Genomic DNA, 6,940 nt, shown 5'->3' on the forward strand with positions numbered 1-6,940 from the left:
GATTCTCAGAACACGGATTGCAAACGGATATGAGGGGAGAGGTACAGAAATCAGCATTTGAATTACACCATAACCTCATGCCTATAGAACTCCATGATTTCTACTCCCACGGACTGTAAAGGGCAAGGAAGCTATTTTTGCAATGGTATTGCTGACTGTGGCATGTAGAAGGCTTCTGGGACAACCCCAACTCCCACACCACCACCACCCCAAAAGTAACAGCCTGGGCAGGAAGCCATCAAAGAGAACTCTTGATATTGGGATAAGGATGCTGAGGTGCAGCTTTCCACAGTTGATGGCTTCTGGCAGGGGAGCTGGTAGGGAAGGACCCCTTTAAGGAGTGGCCACTAGGAGTTTGACCATGCTCCAGTGAGTATACGGACAATGCAAATAGACTAGGGTTTTTTTCTTTCTTTCTTTCTTTCTTTCTTTTTTTTTTTTTTTTTTTTTCATCTTCTTTTTTGGGGGGAGGGGCTCACAGGGTTGGAGCTGGAAGGACGGGGAAGTAAGTATGATCAGAGTATATGATGTGAAATTTTCAAATAAGAAATAAAAATATTATGTTGGAAAAAAAAGAATAGTGTACAGCTTAAAATGCTGGGCAAGATGTTTTTAAAGATTTATTTGTGCTTATTTTATGTGTGTAACTGTTTACCTGCATGTATGTGTGTGCATCACATGTGTGCGGTACCCACATAGGCTGAAAGAGGGAGTCAGATCCCCTGGAATTGGCGTCACAAGCCGCTGTGAGCCACCATGATAAAAAAGCAGCCAGTGCTCCTAACTGTTGTGCCATCTCGCCACTCCACTCCGTAAGAGATCTGCCTATTTTCCTGAGTTCCTTTTCCTTTAGAGACGAATAATATTCCATTGTGTGTGTGTGCATCATGTTTTCATATCTGCTTCTCTGTTGATGGCCACCTAGGCTGGTCCCGTTCTCTTCCCTTTTCCATCTGTGCTGTTGTGACTGTTGTCACAGTAGTGCTGGATATACAAGCATTTCTGTGGGGGGCGGATGGCATGCCCCTGGGAGGGGGGGCATAAAGGTGTGTGTGTGTGTGTGTGTGTGTGTGTGTGTGTGTGATATGGTAGGTCTCTTTTTAAGTTTTGGGGGAGCTATAAGAATGGCTGCACTCATTTGCATGCCACTGGATGTCACTTTGGCGGGCCTCATCTCTTCTACTTTAGCCTTGCTATGTTAGTAAGCAGCTTTATTTATTTACTTATTTGATGGCCAGTTTGTGTTTGTGGCATGATTTTGGTCTCCCTCTATTTAAATGAAAGCCAAGCTGCTTTAAAAACAGATGTTAGAAAGAGATGGATACAGATGAGATGCTCACGTGCTCAAGACCCCCGAAGGGCAGACCCTGGGCAGAAGTTCTGGAAACACTCTCCCGGTAGAAGTTCCACGTGTCTGTGTCTTTGAGAACCTTGTTTTGGGAAGCCCTTGTGGTTGACTTAAAAGAATGTTTATTTATTTTTATTTTATGTGCTTTGGTGTTTTGATTGCTTGTGTTTGTGTGTGAAGGAGTCTGATTCCCTGGGACAGGAATTACAGCCAGTTGTGAGCTGCCATGTGGTTTCTGGGAAGAACAGGTAGTGCGCGTAACACCAAGTCGTCTCTCCATCTCTGCGGTTTCTGAGTGTGTTCGTGGGCTGTTCCATGTTCCAAGGAGAGAGAAAGAGAGAGAGAGAGAGAGAGAGAGAGAGAGAGAGAGAGAGAGAGGGAGAGATTAAGATTATTGCTGTTTAGTGGTTGCTAGGCCTGGGCACTTCCTTGAAATATGCTAAATTCGGCTCTCTCCCCATCTCCAGTCTGCCTAAAGATGGCTTTAAATTTGTTGATTATCAGTGTCACCATCAGCCTCTAAGATAACACAGTTGCTCTGCAGGGAGCCTAGAGGTGAGTATTTAAGGGCCTGTAAATGAGTCTGCACCACTGTGCAGCTGGAGTCTTGGTAAAGCTAGGATTTCCAAACAAAGGGATTTGTCTGAATAAAGGTGAAGCCTTGATGCTTCCTGAGAAGAAGGTGTTTTAAAGAGGAACTCATGGAATTCCACTCAAGTCAGAAAAGGAGAGCCGTTAATGAAGATGGGGCACTAACAAAGACTGTGGTGATTTCAAGGACTGTATTCTAAGCACAGTCGATTTATCCACAGCAAATCCAAGACACAGCATTTTCTGGAAATAGGTCAAATTCTGAGTGTTTAGTGTACACAGTGTGCTTCACTAGAGGGCGCTATTTAGTTGTGTATTTCACATTTTCTTTTTTTACAATAATAATAATAAAAACGACGATGGGGCTATGAATTCTGATACAATTCTTGTTGAACATGTTATGAGATTTCCTCCCAGACATTGTTTTATTTTTCAGATTCTATGTGTGAAATTCCATTTTAAGAAGTATAACATGACCCCAAATCCGTCAGTGTGTGTGAAGTCCCAGTGGCATGCTGGCGTGGCAGAGGCAAAAGACATAAGTTTAAATTACTGCAATCCCATAGGTCTTTGGGCTATTGTTTTTCTATATACACCACTGCTCAAAGGAAATAAATTGTAAATATTAATTTTGTCCGCTTGCCCTCTTAGATCCTTTGTGAAGAGACAAAGAGCGGCCGTGTGGTCTGGGGACGAGATTCTGTCCAGTTTTCCAGGGATTTTTGTCATCTGAAATCATTTCCAAGACAATCTTTCAATTTGTTTTTCAGGAGGCTGTGTCTGAAGCTCATCCTGCCGGCACAATAACTCTGACCCACTTTCCCCTCTTTGATTCTTGTTCTAGCTTCTTTGCCTTTCTCTCAGCTCAGACCGTGCTGGATGAGGCACTGTCATTTTAAAAACTGCACCAAGCCACACCGCCAAAAAAAGGCAAATCTCCTCACTGTCAGAAAAGAAAACAACACACATCAATGGTTTCCGTCTTTCCTTCCTTCCTTCTTTCTTTCTTTCTTTCTTTCTTCCTTCCTTGTTTGTTTTTTTCAAGACAGGGTTTCTTTGTGTAAGAGAGCTCTGGTATCTGGACTCACTTTGTGGGCCAGGCTGAGATCTGCTTGCCTATGCTTCCCCAGTGCTGGGATTCCAGGCTCAATGTGTGTGTGTGTGTGTGTGTGTGTGTGTGTGTGTGTGTGTGTGTGTGTGTTTAAGACAAGATCTCTTTATATAGTCCTGGCTGTCCCAGAACTCATTCTGTAGACCTGGCTGGCTTCAACCTCAGAGATCAACCTGCCTTTGCCTCCCAAGTTCTGGGCTTAGAGGTGTGCACCCCCACACTTGGCAGTTTTTCTTAATTTAAACTGTCTCACTGTGCTCCACGATTTTTAAGATGTTACAGTTTGAAGCTCAAGTTCCCTATGATAGCGATATGGCAGTATGGCAGACTTGTGAAATTTAGGTCCCTCATCATTAAGAAATGGATTTTTGTGCTGGGTAAAAAGCCGTCATCACAGTGTGCTTGAGAAATCCCTTCTGAAATCATTTACAGTTTTTTGGTAAGTACCCATGCCAGCCTCTGATCATACATTAAAAAAAGATTTGTTTGTTTGTGTGTGTGTGTGTGTGAATGTATACCACAGGTGTGCAAGTGCCTGTGGAAGGCCTCTGCAAGAGCTGCTGAGCCTCTCTCCAGCCCCAGCCCACCCTATTTTTAAGTAACGGTTCATATTGTCCCAGCTGCTTCCCCAGTCCTCTCTGTCTCTCCGTCATCACCGCACTGTCACTGAAAATGCTGCCCATCTCTCCAGAGTCACCTGTGTTCTCGCTCCCCTCCCTGACCCCTCTCCCCTCCCCTCCTGCCTCCTCTCCCCTCCCCCCTTCTCACTCTCATTCTGACCCTTCCAAACATTCACATCCACACTCCACTGTCCAGCCTGGCGGGAAGCTGATTTGTGTCCTTATTTCATCCTCCGGTTCGGTCACTCCCCTCTGTGCCACAGACACTAAGGAACTTTGATTTTTTGTTTTGTTTTGTTTCAAGTCAGAGATGCTCATAGATTTGGCTTCTCTTTTTAGCTAACCAAGCACAATTTATGCCACCAGAAGAAACGATTGTTGTTAGGTTAAAAATTGCAAGATGAGGGGCTGGAGGGAAAGCTTGGAGGTTAAGCACACTGGCTGCTTTTCCAGAGGAGCTGGGTTCACTTCCCAGCACCCAGGGGATCTGCTGAACTGCGTCTCTCTGCCACCCTCTTCTGGCCTCTGTAGGTATTGCATACATATATAACAGACAAATGCATACACCTAACATGTAAATAAGTATTAAAAAAAAGAAACCCACCAAGAACTGAGAACATGGCTCAGACAATAAACTGCTTGGGACATAAGCAGGAGGACCTGAATTTGGTCCCCAGAGCCCACATAAGAAATGTCACATGCTTGCGATCCCAGCTGGAGAGCTGGAGACAGGAGAATTCCTGGTGCTCACTGGCCAATCAGCCTAAGCTACTGGTGAGCTCCAGACCAATGCGAGAGCATGTGTCCAAGACAAGGTACACGATACCTCGGGGACAGCACCTGAGGTTGGCCTCTGCCCTGCGCACACATGCACATGTATACACACACACACACACACACACACACACACACACACACACACACACCACAGCAAAATCCCCACTGAAGTGTGTGCACGTGGTAGAACACTTGAAAAACAAAGCAAAGCAAAGCAAAGCTTTGCCCAATGGGAAAAGTCTCATTAATCCGGTCTCCCAGGAGAGCCACGGCTGCAGTTCTGAGGTATCTTGTATCTTTTCCCAGATGTGTTTTGTGCCAGTGGGACCCACATATGTCAACACAGGAAGCCTGTAGTGTGACAACTCTGGCTGATGAGGGTGGGGACAGAGGCTCTGCCTGCTATCCTGTTGGGAAAGCACCCAATTGCTCCTTAAAGAGGCTGAGCCCTAATAACCAACAGGGAAACAGTGGGTAGACTTTCCTCAAGGGTAGTAACAGGTCTGTCTTTATCTCATCCTATTGTGCAGCTCAGAGAAGCCTTGAACTCACAATGCCCCTGCCTCAGTCTCCCCAGGAGCTGAGGTCACAAGTGTGTACCACTATGCCCATTAAAAAAAAAAAAAGCATAGCTTTTGAAATACACATTTGTCTGATCTCCACAGAAGTCAGACGCACTGAGTGTACATATCAAAACATGAAAACACGTTCACACCTGTCTACATTTGTCAAGACCTTAATCAACCCCACAAGATGCTTCTCCCTCACAAAGTTCTGTTATCCCTATGCAGAACAGGAGGGGGTGGGCCAAAGGATTCTGATCAAGGAGCGAGTTATTATACATTTATTTTCTTTTTATCCCATTTTTTTCAAGACAGGGTTTCTCTGTGTAGTTTTGACTGTCCTGGACTCACTTTGTAGACCAGGCTGGCCTTGAACTCACAGTGATCCTCCTGCCTCTTCCTTGCAAGTTCTGGGATTAAACACATGTGCCACCATGCCTGACTATACCTTAGTCTTAGTTTTCTGAGGCTTGGGTGTTATTCCGTGTTCTGAAATCTTGTCACTTACCACAGAAAGCAGAGAGTCACCTTCCTAGCTTCCTTTGCAGCCAGGGCACAGGCTCTGTGAGACACTTTACTATGGAGCCTGAGATGTGTTTGAGTGTGGAAGCTAGGCTCCACCTCAAGGAATCCATAGGGTGGGTGAGTGTGTGTTCCCCTGGGATTCTGGAGTGATTTGTGCAGGGGTTTTTATGGTGTGTGACCTCCAATGTGGGAATGTGGTCTCTGAATAAAAACTGCAGGGTGTGAGTCTGGAGGGTTTGCAACAGTCTCTCAAGCCATTCTGTGCAAAGTCTTTTATAAAACCTTTGAAAGAATTGTTCTTCATTTGTTTGTGGGTGGGGCGGGGGAGGAAACCAACTTTTATCTTTGCACTCAAAGTAGTCGGAGCTGTCTGTATCACTTGCAACTCTAAATGCTGACTTTAGGGTGGGACATTGGAAAGACGCTGAGAGAGGCTGCGAAGATGGCACAGTGGGTACAGGGTTTGCCACCAAACCTTATGACCTGAGTTCATTGCCTGGGACTCACATGGTAGAAGGAGAGAAGCAAGTCCCACAATTTGTCCTCTGATCTCCACACTCAAGCTGTGGCATATGTATCTCTTATGCACACATACACAAATATATATATATATATATATATATATATATATATATATATATATATATTTATCTAAAGAAATTGGGAGAAAGAGACTAGATGAGGTATTCGTGGTGTGATCTGACACTCAACAAATGTCCCTGCAGACCAAGGTACAATAATGAAATTTAATAGCCTCAGGCAATTCATAGAATCTATTAAGCATATAAAATCATGCGGGCTCAGTAATTAAAAATTTCAAATAAAATTAAGTACCGCTTTTACATGAGATGGAGTCCTCGGTGCTGGCAAGAGAGTGGGAGACACCTGGCGTCCCGTTGGTGTAAGCTTGGCGGAAGAACCTTCAGGAGCAAGCTGGGCAATCCTACATGTTCTGTGCCTGCATCAGGCAGCTTCACCTGCAGGGCTTGCTTAGAGAGGTTTGGACACAGGCATGAGATGGGCGCAGAGGATGCTCCTCACACCGTTGCTTATATAGTGAAACTCTCAGCTGCCCGCCATGGGGACTGGCTACTGCAAATCATCTCACACTGTGCTGTGTAGTTTAGTGACATACATTCAAATGAGGGAAAGGATCTTTAACTTGAAATGTGCCTATGACTGATAATAAGCTGTATACATTTATTGGAATTTTATGGGATTTGACAAAGTGCTACTCATTTTTTTTCCATTTAAGTTCTAAGTCAATGGGGTGATGGTTCCAGAAGGCATCCAGATGGATGTGGAAATGTCAAGCTCTAACTAATGAAGTTAAAAAAAAAAAAAAGATTTAATTTAATTTATTTTATGTGTATGTGTGTCTGAGAACATGTACCATGTGAGTGCA

The sequence above is a fragment of the Acomys russatus genome, chromosome 4, assembly GCF_903995435.1.
Source record: "Acomys russatus chromosome 4, mAcoRus1.1, whole genome shotgun sequence".
Classification (NCBI taxonomy): domain Eukaryota; kingdom Metazoa; phylum Chordata; class Mammalia; order Rodentia; family Muridae; genus Acomys; species Acomys russatus.